Source organism: Ceratotherium simum, chromosome 30 (assembly GCF_057802395.1).
Source record: "Ceratotherium simum simum isolate JZ-2026a chromosome 30, ASM5780239v1, whole genome shotgun sequence".
NCBI classification, from domain to species: Eukaryota; Metazoa; Chordata; class Mammalia; order Perissodactyla; family Rhinocerotidae; genus Ceratotherium; species Ceratotherium simum.
This window is the reverse complement of record NC_141929.1, coordinates 34,991,460-35,005,532: the sequence shown is the minus strand read 5'-3', so window position 1 is coordinate 35,005,532 and position 14,073 is coordinate 34,991,460.

Sequence of the window (14,073 nt, the reverse complement as noted above, 5' to 3'; positions counted from 1 at the left end):
CCCAGCTGTAAACCAAGCTTGTGCCTTTTCCTCCTCCACCAACTGGTCAAGTCTTCCCCCAGCCAAGGAGCCATTGGTGTAGACAAAAGGAGAGGAACCAGGGCAACAGTGGTGGATAACGTGGACGTGTGGGCTCTCCACTCGTGCAGCTTCCTTATGCCTTCAGGCCTTGCTAATTCCCCATCCTAGATATTCCACTTCTATTGTGTGATAAATTGCTGTCGGGCCCAGCCAACTTTTTGACTTAATGGGTCTGATGGAACTCAGCTCATGATGGGCTGCATGGTCACTTAATGTCCTAAGGTCATATGGTGCATCTCTAACCGGGGCTCGGTAGCACTCCAGGAACGGTTTTATAAAAGATGTATAATTTTCTGCTGCAAATGGTACATTCTTGCTCTTTTATCGTAGCTTGCCGTGAACTCCACATGGCGTCGTTTCCCATCACAAATACCTCTAATACCATAGTGTCTGCTGGGTCGTGTGACCCATGTGGAAGGGATGTTTATACTACAGCCAGGACCTACTGCAGAGCATTTGCCTGCTCTGGGTCCCACTCAAGGCTAGCAGCCTTACATACCGTGTGGCATATGGATTGGAACAATATTCTCAGGTATGGAATATGCTGCCTCCAGAACCCAAAGAGGCCTACCAGACATTATCCTTCGTGGTGGGAGGTGCAAGTTGCAATAATTTGCTTTTTTAACTTTGGAGGGGATGTCCCATTACTCTGGATTCTTAAAAACTTCCTAATGTGGCAGCACCCTGAATTTACATAGGGTTAATTTCTCACTCTCTGAAATACGTATATCTTATAAAGGCCTCTAAAACACTTGCCACTGAGCTCGTTCAATTAGCATGAGGGCCTCGACAGAGTGGACCATTGTGATGTGCTGTGGGATGTCCAGCCAGTCTGAGTCTCTTTGCACTCTATTATGACAGAGGGCAGGAGGGTTAACTTAGCCTTGGGGAGACTGTAAATGTATACTGTTGCTTTTCTTCCATGAGTGGGAAATATTTCTGATCTTGTTCTTGAAAGGAATGGAAAAGAATGTATTTGCCAAATCAATGGCTGCATACCATGTGTGTGGGGCTGTTTAGCAAAGACTGCACGTCAGGAGGCAGCTGCAATTGAGGCTACCACTTGCTTGAGTTTACCTTGTTCACTGTCATCTTCCAGGATCCATCTGTTTATTTAGGAGCCAGACTAGCGAATTAAATAGAAACGTGATGGAAACCATGTTCCTGTATCCTTCAGGTTTTAAGGGTAGCGCTGACCTCTGCCCTTCTCCCTGGGACACAATATTGTTTTTGGTTACTATCCTTGGCCAGAATGGGAGGGTGGTGTCAGGGGTTTCTCCCTAGGTCTCCATCACTGTGATAGTTCTTATCCCATAGATCGAGGATCCAATGTGGAGTTGTAACAACCACCATGTATGTCTATTCCAATTTTATATTTGGGGCTAGGGAAATGACCACTGGATGGGTCAAGGGACTCAGAGAACCCATCATGAATCAGATGTGGGCCACAATATCGTTTATTGCCTGGCCCCCATACGTCTCTCTCTAATGGTGGGGGCCACAGTACTGCTTAAGTTCCTTGAGTATCAATGTCAGTTAGATCTTGTATCTGAAAGTCATGGATATGTAAGAGTGTTCATCTTTCTCTAGTGTATAGTTATACACGTAAATGACTGTAGATCCCTTTGGAGAAAAACTGGGAGAATTACTACCATATACACTGCTATGGTGTTGCAAGGTTCTTCCTCATGGTGACCTGGCTTCTCCTTTAGTTGCAGTTTCTGGCTCTAAGAACTGGCTCAGGTCCAGAAATTGGCCAAGGTATTGTGACTTTATTAGGATGGCTACCCTTGGCCTTCTGATCAGCCATCCTTGATTTCTTTTGGTAGTATGGATTGAGCATCACCCTGTCAGTTGCCCATCTCTCTTGCCCCTGGGGATGTCTTGTTCTACAAATAATTTCCATCTCTTGCTTTGTATCATGCCCTCCCGGTTGCCACTTCAGATTTGCTTTTCATTATGCTAATTGCACCCACTCCGCTTCTGATGGTTAAGACCTACTCAGGATCTCTTCATCGCTATGAGGGCATCAGTTCTATCACAGCATCTCCTCCTTCAGCCCTGGTCTACATAGGTCCACCACCAGTGAGCTTCCTAGTGATGCTGGCGCCCCCTCGCCACATTATTCCTTATCACGTTGGGAAATGAACTGTCCTCCGGGCTCTCCATGGAACACAGCCGGTTGGTGGATATTTCGGCCTTAGTAGTACATTCAGTCTAGAGTGTCAGCGTCTATGAGCATTCTTATTCCTTCCTCTACCATCTGCCATGACAGCTCTGGCATTTTTACTTCACTTTGTGTGTTCCATCTCTTTCTCCAAGCTTCCAAGGTCCATTCTAGTAGCATGTTAGAACCATCTCTCAAGGTCCTTGCTGGGGTGTTAAATCTGATCACAGGAGAGTGCTCCCATATCGGTACTCACCTTCATCCAACTTTATAGTCTGCCCCCATAGTTCATAACCCTCAGCATCTCATTCCATGAGAGTTTCCTGCTCCTGTGAGTGTAGGTTGATGAGACCCCACAGCTCCTTCAGGGTGTGGTCCTTTCCCTTCCTCAGCAGGCCCAGCACCCTGGCCAGGTTGTGACTTGACACTAGTTATCGGTCTGGTGGCCAGGAGGAGGGGAGGGGTAACTCCTGAGGGGCACATGCTGTCTTACAAGGTAGAGGCCTCTGCACCATCCTTAAGCAAAGGGAGGCACTGGCCTTTAAGGAAGGAGGGGCCACTTCTGGAGGGCCAGAGGGTTCAGGAGGATCTAGGGTTTCAAGATTCTTGAGCACATTGATCCCACCTCAAGTGTTAAGGTCTCACTCCTTCCCAACCAGGGCGCTAATTTTGGCGTAAGCCGGTCTGTTGGGGTTGAGAATTCCGCTTTCTTTGGAGCACTGCTATTTTTATAAGTCAGTCCTGGGCTTCAACCTGAGCTCTTCATGCCCTCTTGCTGCAGGGGACGAGAGTCTTATATTTCACTTTGAGTTGGTGATTCATCGCCTTCAGCCTCTCATGGTCTTTCTCCAGTGCGTTTAGAACACTCAGCAATAACCATCCTCAGTCTCTCTCAAATGCCTGGGATATGTTAGCAACCAGTGCATCCCTTCTACCCCTTTCGTGTCCCGGTTCAGTCCCTGTGAGAACTTGAACAATTGCACCTCCCTGTGCCAAGTGCTGTCTGTACTCTACCTGCCCCAGTGACGGGGTCTTCACTGCTAGCTGGCCAGCGGGGTGATCCAGCTCCGAAGGCCCAATTTAGAGCGTCCGTCCTCGGACCACCTCTGCTACAGGTGAGTCTCCGGAGAAAGAGACTTTGAGATGGAGATTTGCACGCAGGCGGTTTGTTGGCGCAGGCTCTCTGTGAGGGGCTGTGGGAAGCAGGCGTGAGTGGAGGAGAATCTGGGCCACAGCACAGGTGCACCAGAGGCCTCACCCGATCCTGTGGGAGCCCTGGAGCTGCGGAAGCCCTTCCGGGTTGTGTGGAATTGAGGCAGAGGGGCTGGGCCTCTATACTCCTGCACTGACCCGTCGTTGGAAATGGGCTCCCCTGAGGAAGCTGTGTAATATAGGCAAGGCAGCTCCCTTCGACTGAAGGCCATTCTCAGAGAAGAGCTCAGTTAGGAGCCATTAGCAGCCAACACTCCCAGGAGATGGGACAACGAGTGCCTCAGCGCTGAAGGGGGTCCCGGGCAGCTCACGGCAGTGCCCACTACAGACAGGTAAATTGTTCTATTTTCCTTCTATTATAATAATGTTGAGATGACCATCTTTGTACATCTCTTTCCTTGGGCACACGTACGAGCAAGAATTCCCCACCTTTTTCGTATCATGCAGCATTAATAGAACATGGGAATATGTGTACGTCACACTGGGGTGAACAGGACAGAGTTTAGAGCCCTGGAGTGTCTGGCTGTGTTGCAGCTGGCAGGGGGCTCAAGCGGCCCCAGTTACCCTCTCCCCACCTTTGCTGTCCCCAGGCCTGAGGGGATCAGTATCTCCATCCTACACACAAGGGCTGGAACTCTCCGCTCCGTGCGTGCATATACCTGGATGAGGAGTTCCTGGGTGCAGGGTACGTACATTGTCAGCTTTCCTACGCACTAGCACTTGTTTTACAAAACTCCAAGGAGATGCCATTTCGCACGGTTCAGACTTTAACGCTGTCGTTAACCCGATCGGTGTAAAATAGCATCTCATCGCTTTATTTCCCTTTCCCTGTTTGCCAGTGCAGTGGGGCCTCTCTTCACGAGTTTATTGGCCATCTGTGTCCCTCCTCTGTGACTTGCCAAGTCATTTCTATTGCCTTTTTCCTGGTGGGTTGTCTGTCTTTTCCTTATTAATTTGTGCAACTCATTAGTTCGCCCCCTGGCTGCCTCTGCAAACTTGATGCTCCCGTTGCTGTAGCTGCTGTCCCTCCACCCAATAGAGTCTCTGATTCTTTGCATCTTTATGTCTGGAGAGGTACTTCTGGTTGCCCCAGAGCGTCCAAGTCACGTGCTTGCCCCTCTGCTGTAAGGAGGCCTCGGAAAGCCAGGCATTTTCATATATTGCAGCTCTCGACAGCATTCAAGCCCATCACTTGCTGCTCAGCCAGTGACACAGTAGCTGTGGCAAGGCTGGAGGAAAAACCACCTGGCTTGGATTCATTCAGAGTCTGAGCTATCCTATACTTTGTTTGAGATTTAGGAGATTTTCAAGATTAGGAGATTTTGATGCTATGCAGTTTACCTTTTGTGCGAAAACTTCAGAATCGACCTTCTGTCAAAGAGGCAACCCCGAAAGCAGGTGGAGATGCCATCTCTAGTGCTGTGTGTGATCCATTGACTAGGACGGTCTGGAGGGTTGCAGGAAAGAGGGCGAGGGCGGCGATCGAGCAGCAATGTCTGTCAGGAGGACAGGAATGGGAGAGTGTGGCCCCGGGGCTGGGTATTTGGGGATCTCTGATTCACTGCCTCCAGCTATGAGAAGTCTGAAGCTCTTCTTCTCAGTCTCCTCTTCCTGCCATAGAATCTTCTCCCCGTTCCCTTCAGCAGCAGCCGCCTCTCTGCTTCTCAAGCACAGGAAGCCCTCTGTGAGCCCAAGGTTAACGTTCGTGGGTATTCCTGGACCTAAGTGTGTCTTGTCCCCTGTGTGTTTGAGGGGTGTGGAAGTGCCCAGAGCCTGGAGACTTGGGGGTAGGTGATAAAGTTGGGGTCTGTCCTGCTAAGTGCGAGGCAGATCACCAGCCTGGAGAGCTCGCTGGGCTGGTCTACACTGACTGCCTGGGGACCGGCCACTGCCAGGATCTCCCTGTTGACCCCACTTGAAATTCTAGGGCATTTCTGCTGCCAAGACCTGCAGAGAGCATCAAGCTCTCTCATCGTTCAGGTGGGAAAATCTGAGGTCTAGGAGGGAGAGGGGGCCCTGGGGCAAGCTGGAGACTTGACCCCAGATCTCCTGTCCCCAGCCAGACCCCAGCACACCTTCTCAGCAGCGTGTGGTTCTCTTGGTCCCTCTCTGACCCTGGCTCCAGCAGGGGCTGCATCTAGAGGCCCTGGACTAGGGTGGGGGCCCAGCACCCAGGAGGGCCACTTCAGAGGCCTTGTGGGGAGGAGTCCCAAGGGCTGTCCACGGCCTGGCATGTGGGATGTACTCTCTTTAGTAGAGCCCTCCATGGCTGCCCCAGACGGTGCCCCTGATCTTGTTTGATGAGCACTCCAGGACTGCAGAATAAGGGGGTGTGAGACTTGCACACGGCTGGGTGGCCCCTGCAACCATCCTGAGAAAAGGCAGGAAGGCAGCCCCCAGGCCTCCAATTGCCCCTCAGTGGCTGCCAATGTCCCTGGGGCCCAAGGACCAGATCTCAGCTCATAAAGTGAGTGGGTGAGTGGGCGGAAGGGGGACAATCCAGGCTGAATCTGGAAGCAGAAAGGCTCCACTGAGGGCTCTGGCCACCCAGCTCCCTCTGCAGAGGGGCCCCCACCTCAGCGAAACCCCCGCCAACGCCAACACAATCCTCTAGGATTTACTTCCTGGGGCGGCCTGAGGTGCCAGCCCAACAGCAGTGGGAGGAACACCACTTCCCCGCCGGATAAGTCGGGGACAGACGTGGATTTGGAGTTGGCTTCCTGAGTTCTAGTCCTCCCTCAGTTTGTTCATCTATAAGATGGGGAGAGAACAGGGCATTTTTGGCTGGCCACACGCATGAGGTGCGTGCACACATGCACACACACACACGTTTCCATTCACACATATACAGGAACTTTTGATCTGCCTGGACGTTGGGGTATTTGGTGGAGAGAGGGGGCCAGAGCAGAGAGGAAGATGGGCTGCAAAGTGTCTGTTCTCTGGCTCCCTTGAGCTCTGGGTTTGTGGGGAGCTAGAAGTTGGAGGTGCAAACTGATGGGGCTGCCAAGGGGGATTTTGTGAGCCTGGGCACCCAGCTAAGGCTTCAGGGCTCAGTGGACTCAGGGTGAAAGCCCTCCCCTTCCTGCACAGAGCCCAGCCCCATTCTGGGGCCTGGAGGAGCCTATGGGGAGCCCCTGGCTGCGTTGTCACAATAGGCAGTGTGACAGGTTTTGCGGGCAGAGGGAGCCGGGGCCCGAGCGCAGGAGCAGGGGCCCGCATGGGCCTGTGGCTGATGGGCCCACACGGTTTGTGGGTGCCTCTGCGCCACCACAGTGGAGAGGGATCGTGTGGGCAGGGACTGTGTCTGTATCCCAGGGCCAGGAATGGAGCTTGGCATGCAGTAGGTGCTCACCAAGTGCTTGTTGACTGCCTCAGGGGGCTGGGCTGGGGTGGGTCAAATAGAGGATGTGAATGTCCTTTGGAAACTGTGGAGTGCTGTGCCCACGGGAGGGATTATTGTGACAGGGCATGGTGTCACAGGGGCGTGGCCGGCATGAGATGGACTGCAGGAAAGGGGGACCTCACCCAGCGGCAAGGAGGGGTTCACTGACAGGCCCCAGCGTGAGCTCCCCCAGGGGCCACCACTCTTCTGGGGCGGCCCGGCCAGGGACCCAGCAAGGGGGCGGCTGGAGCCTTGGTGGGTTCTGCTGACACAGGACCCTGCCACGGGCGGTTTGCTCTGGAGCTCCCGCAGGGCTGGCCGAGGTCTGTCAGGGGCCCGTGGTCTGGCGGCGCCCCGCCCAGCCCTGCTTCCCTACCCTCACTTTTCCTTTCACAGGCGCTACTCCTAACGCAGGTCTTTTGATGACAATTTTATTGAAATACAGTTTGCACACCATACATGTCACCCGTTTGAAGCGCACAATCCAGTGGTTTATAGCACACTCACAGAGCTGTGTAGTCATCGCAGTCAATTTTAGGACATTGTCATCACCCTCAAAAGAAATCCCACTCTCATTAATAGTCAAACTCCCTCATTTCCCCCCAACCTCCGCAGCCCCTGGAGACCAGGAATCAACTTGCCATCTCTATAGATGCGTCTATTCTAGGCATCTTATGGCTTCTTTCACTTGACATAGTATTTTCGGGGTTCACCCACGTGGTAGCATGTGTCAGTCCTTTATTCCTGTTTGGCTAATTGTCCACCATATGGATACGCCCCCTTTCATCCATCCATCCATCAGTTCGTGGACATTTCCATCATTTCCACTTTTTGTCAGTTATGAAGACTGCTGCTATAACGTTTGTGTACGAGTTTTTATGTCTCTTGGGTGTATAACTAGGAGTCAAATTGCTGGGTCCTACGGTAACGCTATGCTTCATCTTTGAGGAACGGCCAGGCTGTTTTCCACGGGGGCTGCACTGTCCTACGTCCCCGCCAGCAGTGTCGGAGGGCTCTGATTTCTCCACATCCTCGCCGGCACTTGTTACTGTCTGTCTTTTTCATTCTGGCCATCCTGGTGGGTGTGATGTGGTACCTGCCTGTGGTCTTTGATTTGCATTTCCCTGAAGGTTGATGATGTTGGGCATCTTTTCATGGGCTTGTTGGCGCTAATAAAGATTTTGCGTTTCTAACTTCAGCTCAGCTCTGTGTCCCAGAGAACCCGACTTGGAACAGGAAAGAGAGCATACTGGGTGGGGTGTTGAGGGGGAGCCGATGTCTCTGTCTCTGTCGGTCTCTGTGTCTTTCTTTCTCTTTTTCTGTCACCCCTCCCCCACATCTTTTTGCCCAGTTTCTGGGAACACACTGGTTATGCTCACAGTGTTTGTCATTCTTTCTTTTCAATAAAAGCACAAAAACGTCAGCTTGACACTGCACCATGGCAACTGTCCCCATAACAAGATACACTGACTTTCCATGGGGTTTTCCGGAGGCTGACCAGCGCTGTTGGGCCCGCAGCCCGTCCCAGGGCCGCAGCCCTAGTTAACGAGGGGCAGCGCCGGTGCTGACCCACGTTCGTCTGGCTCTCAGAGAGATTCTGAACTGTGACCATCCACGCTCGCCTTTGTCTATTTTCATCTCCCCCGTCCCAATGATTTCCTTTGTGTCAATCCTTTCTCTCCAACCTAGGGGTTCGAGCTCACCGACGGCAGGGACCACGTCTCTTTCTCTTGCCCCTCGCTCAGCACCAGTGCTGGGCTGGACCTTGGCAAAGACTTGTCATTGACGTGAAGCTTTGAGGTGAGGTGGGAGTGGGGGTCAAATCTGATGGCCTGCGAGCTGTCGGAGGCTGGGCTTCTGTCCGACTTCACCCAGTGCCCAGGCTGGTGACGTGTGTAGCAGGCTGTGGTATAATAAAGAATATATTTGGTCTTTGTCCATGCTTCCTGGCATAGGCCCCCTAAAACTCTTGTTTTTTCCTGAGTGATAGGAGTGTCTCTTGTTATTCCTAAGGAGCCCTTTTGACTACACCTGAGTTTATGCTACTGAGGTGACTCTCGTGGGGCCCCTAGAAAGCTTCAGGTTGGGGGCTGGTCCCCAGAAAGACCAAAGAGTGATTAGAAGTGGGAACTTCCATCTCTACGCCAACCTCTGGGAGGGGCTGGAGACAGGATCATAGAAACTCTCGAACCAAGACGGTCAGAGAGCTCCGGGTTGGTGACAATGCTGACGGTGTGGGGCACCCAGAGAGGGCATGGACGCTCTGCGCCTCCCCCGCCCCATGCCTTGCCCGATGCATCAATCCTCTTCCCTTTGGCTGGACTGTAACCTTTAGAATAAACCAGTAATCATGAGCAAAGTCTTTCTGAGTCCTGCGAGTCATTCTAGCGAATTCTGGAACCTGAAGAGGGAGTCGTGGGAGCCCCTGAATTTGCAGTTGCCTGGGCAGAAGTGTGGGTCCCCTGGGCACCCCATTTGTGGCTGGCATCTGAAGAGAGGGTGGTCTTGTGGGACTGAGCCCTAAACGTATGGAGTCTGTGCTAACTCTGGGTAGTTGGTGTCAGAATTAAATTGTTGGACACCCAGTTGGTGTCAGAGAACTGGAGAATTGGTGTCATTAAAAACGACGTACAGGCCCTCAACGAATATTTGTTGAATGAACAGAGAATAATAGCTAACATGATTGAAGCAATATATCCTGTGTCCTGTGTTAAATGCCTTACATTTACTCACTCAAAAAACCCACTTTTTGAGCAAGCAAGTATTACATGCCATGTGCTTGGCTTGGTATTTGGGTACAGCTATGAACAATTGAGCCAACTTAACACATATGTTTTTAGCACCTACGTGCTACGTGCCATGCACTGTTCTAGGTACTGGGGGCACAGCTGTGAGCCGTTCAAGTCTACACAACAAATATCTCCTGAGTCCCTACTATGTGTCAGGCTCTGCTCCAGGCCTGGTGGACACAGCAGTGACCAAACAGAATCCCCACCCTGCGTGCATTTTGTAGGAACCCTAGGAGGGAAATCCTCTGATTGTGTTCATCTTACACTTGAGGAAATTGAGGCTCAGAGAGGTTAATCGTCTTTCACAAGGTCACACAGCTAGGGCAGTGAGGCTAGACCCAACTCCCAGCCCATCTGACATCAAGCTTGTGTTCTCACCCTCGGGCCGAGGCTGTGTTAATGTTGGGGTGAGTCCCATGATCTGCCTTGCTGAGCACTTTAGGGCTCCTGTGTCCCCGACACAGTCCTCCATGTTCTGGCTCCCCACCCTGCTCTCTCCTCTCTGATACACAAACTCCGGACATGGCTGGCTGTGTTCCTGGGTGACACCCCCGAGTGCCGTAATGTGTTTTTGTGCACAAAACCCCGTGTTCAGCAAATTGCTGTGACCCACACCCTATCCAGTTACCTGCCGCATCAGAGGTATGCTCTGTGGCCCTGCCAAGCAAAGCAGAGAATAATGCTTCTAAGAATTTTAACCATTAGGTAGAAAACACACAGCCCGGGCAGCCCCTGGCAGGCACTGCCGAGTGGGAACCGGATACAAAGCAAACACCAGGGCTCGTCCCGCCTGTGGGCTGCTGTTGTTCCGGGTGCGTCGGCCCCTGGGGCCCCCCAGTCACGTTGTCAAAGCCATCGGTCACCTGACTTGGGTCGCTGGCTGGCTGGAGGCGGGTGGCACCCGAGTTTCCACTCGCTGGCGCGGACCTGAGCTGAGGTCGACCTCCTGCGGACGGTTCCAAGCATAGCGGTTCCGAATATCGGGTCTAAGGCCACACCTCGCCAGTTCTCCTGCTGTCCCTTACCTTGGTGACTGGTGACTTTGGGCAAGTGACAGCCTTGCTGAGCCTCACTGGGGATGGTAATGATAACACCTATTCACTTGCGAGAGTTAACGGGTTAATATGAGCAAAGAGACCTGAATGTGGCACACCCCTGGGGCTCTACGGCTCTTAGCTGTTACCTGAGAGTCAGACAGTAATGCCACGAGTCTCCAGGAGCACCTGCTAGGCCCCGCCAGGGGCACTCCTGAGCAGAGCAGATGTAGTCCCTGCCCTCATAGAGCTTACAGCCCGTGGGGCGATGGGTGACACACGCAAGCGTGACATTAGGACTGGGTCTATGACAGGAGGTTTTCCCTGGATAGCAGTCAGAGCAAGTCACTCTGGGGGACTTTGAGGGTGCTTGAGCTGAGACCTGAACAATGAGAAGGTTATGAGGGTAGAGGAGGGAGGGACAAGCTTTCTGGGTAGAGGGAACAGCACGTGCAAAGGCCTAGTGGCGGGAGGAAGCGGAATGACCCCAAGGACCTGAGATGAGGCCAGTGTGGCTGGAACGCAAAGTGACGGGGACCTGGGAGACCGTGCCGGGAGGTGGGCGGGGCCCGGTCTTGCTGGGCTTTGCAGGCCAAGTTTAGGAGGTTTTACTTTTCACTAAGAGCAATAGAAAGTGTCAAAATGTTTTAGTCAGGTGGTGACTCGATGAGATCGGCGTTTTAATAAAGATGACCCAGCTGCCGTGTGGAACGTGGGGCACGGGAGCCAGGAGGGGAGGCGAGGTGGCCATCTAGGAGGGCTTTACAGTGGTCCAGATGAGAGAAGACGGTGGCTTGGACCAGACCGTGGTCATGGGGGTGGAGGGGAGGTGGAGAGAAGGCCTACTCCTAGGGCTTGCTGCTATGGTGCATGGAGGGCGGGTTGGGGGAGGCCTTGGAAATGAGTGCCACACCCCGAGTTCCTGCACAGCCGAGAGCGAGCCAGCGGGCCTGCCCAGGGCACACTCAATTCCTGGCAGGTGAACCGCACCTGACTCTTTGCCCCCAAATCCACCAAAGGCTAGGAAAGCCCTGTGCTGGTCACAGCCCTGCACGTGCCCACACTTCCCAGCCTCTGTCCAGGTGCCCAGGAGGGGTCAAGCCTCCTGAGGATGGACCGCTGCAGCACTGGGGTCCGGGGCTCTGACCCTCCCCTCCTCTCCCCGGGCTAACCCCTCTCAGGCGGAAGCCAGCCCCGACGTCCTCGGTGGTTGGGTGCGGTGGTTTAGCCCTGGTTTGGAGTCAGACCTAGGTTTGAGTCCAGGTTCTCCAGTTACTACCAGCTGTGGCACCGGGGAGAAAGTTACTAACCTTCTGTACCTCAGTTTCCTCGTCTGTGGTATGAAGGGGACACCTAACTCGCAGGTTGTAGTGACGATTTAAATGAGTTCTTCCACGTGAAGCACTCAAAAATGCTGGGCCCATAGTAGATGCTCAGTAAATATTAGGTCTTATTATTAATAATGGCTGCAAAATGGGAATAATGACCACAGGCTGTTGAGAAGACTGCTCTTGTGCGTACCCACCACAGCGCCCAGCACGTGCCTAGTGCTCAAAATGTCCGTGGTGTTGGTCTCCACAACAGTGCTACGTTGTAAGCAGCTTCAGAATCCATCGGTGGGGAGCTTTTCAGTCAATTCTAGATATCCATACAATGGATAGTAGAATGAGAAGGAGCCATTGAAAGTGACGGTGCAGAAGAATGATGTGGGAACTTGATTATTGTGTGATGTCAAGTGCAACAATTCAGGATTAAAACTTGCCATGGTCTGAACGTTTCCCCCCAAATTCATGTGTTGAAATCCTAACTCCCAAAGGCGATGGTATTAGGAGGTGGGGCCTTTGGGAGGTGCCTAAGCCATGAGTGAGGAGCCATCATGAATGGGATTAGTGCCCCTGTAAGAGAGGCTCTAGAGGGTTCTCTTGCCCCTCCCACCACGTGAGGACACAGCGAAAAGCCTCTGGCTGTGAACCAGGAAGAGGGCCCTCACTGGAAGGCGACCGTGCTGGCTCCTTGATCTTGGACTTCCAGCTTCCAGAACTGTGAGCAATACATTTCTGTGGTTTGTAAGCCACCCAGGATGTGGTATTTTGTTATAGCAGCCTGAAGGGACTAAGACAAAATTGTACATGTAGTAGGTGAGATAGTCGAGATTTTTATTTCTTTTTTAGACTTTTTATAATTAAAAAAATTTCAACCATGAACGTGTTTTAGAGCCTGAAAAATTATTATAATATGATGTTTATAAAGAGTTTTTAATGACAAGGGAACATGCTCGTGATCCAACGTTAAATTGAAAAAAGAAATTAGATTACAAAATCGTTTGTACAGTGTTAACTCACCTACACAAAACAAAGTATCCAGAAGGAAATAAATACGCCATGACATCAGGGTTTGGTGTTTTGGAGTGAGAGTGTGATGATTTTAAAACACGGCCTCAAATCCTTTGACCTTACTGTCATTGAGAAGTGGAACCTATGGCTTCTCCTCCTTGACTCTGGGTGGGCTTGCCCACAGAAGATGGCAAATTGACATCAAATAACTTCCAAGATTAGGTCATAAAAGGCTGTGGAGTTTCCCTTACCTTGCTAGAAGCTTCTCTCTTGGAGCCCTGAGCCTCTGGGTAAGAATTACAGCTCCCCCGAGGCCACCATATTGTGAGGAAGCCTAAGCCACATGGAGAAGCCATGAGGAGGCACTTGGGTCAACAGTCTCAGCTGATTCATTCCAGCCCAGGAGCCAGACATGTGAATGAAGAAGCTTCTAGATAATTCCAGTCCCCAGCTGTTTGAGTCTTCCTAGCTGAGGTTTCAGATGTCATGGAGCAGAGACACGCCATCCCCACTGTGCCCTGTACCAATTCCTGGCTCACACTGTCTATGAGTGTAATTAAATGGTTGTTCTCTGCCAGTAAATTTAGGGTGGTCTGTTATATAGTGATAGAAAACTGGGACAGGGGATTATGGGAAATTTTTATTCTTTTAACTCTACTTTTCTGGAAACTTTTTTTATTATGAGCATATGTTTTTATTGTTAAGAAAATATTTATAAGGAAATTTTTTTTGAGTAAATAAAGAGAGATAGTAAAGAAAGGAAGATAGTAAAGAAATAAAGAGTTAAAGAAAGAGGGAGAGAGTGAGGGAGGGGGAAAGGAGGCAGGGAACTGCTTTTTTGGGAGGGCCCTGACTCCATCCCTCTCAGGAATCATGGAGCTCAGATAAGTTTCCCTTGGACATTTCTTTCCTCCATGACCCTTGACCCACTCTGTCCTTGGACCTTGACTGAAGGGCACAGCAGTAAATGACTGAGTTAGACAGCTGGCTGTGTGTCTTTGTGCAACTCACTCAGCCTCTCTGAGCGCATTTCCTCACCTGCTAGGTGGGGCACACACAAACACTTGGACACAGC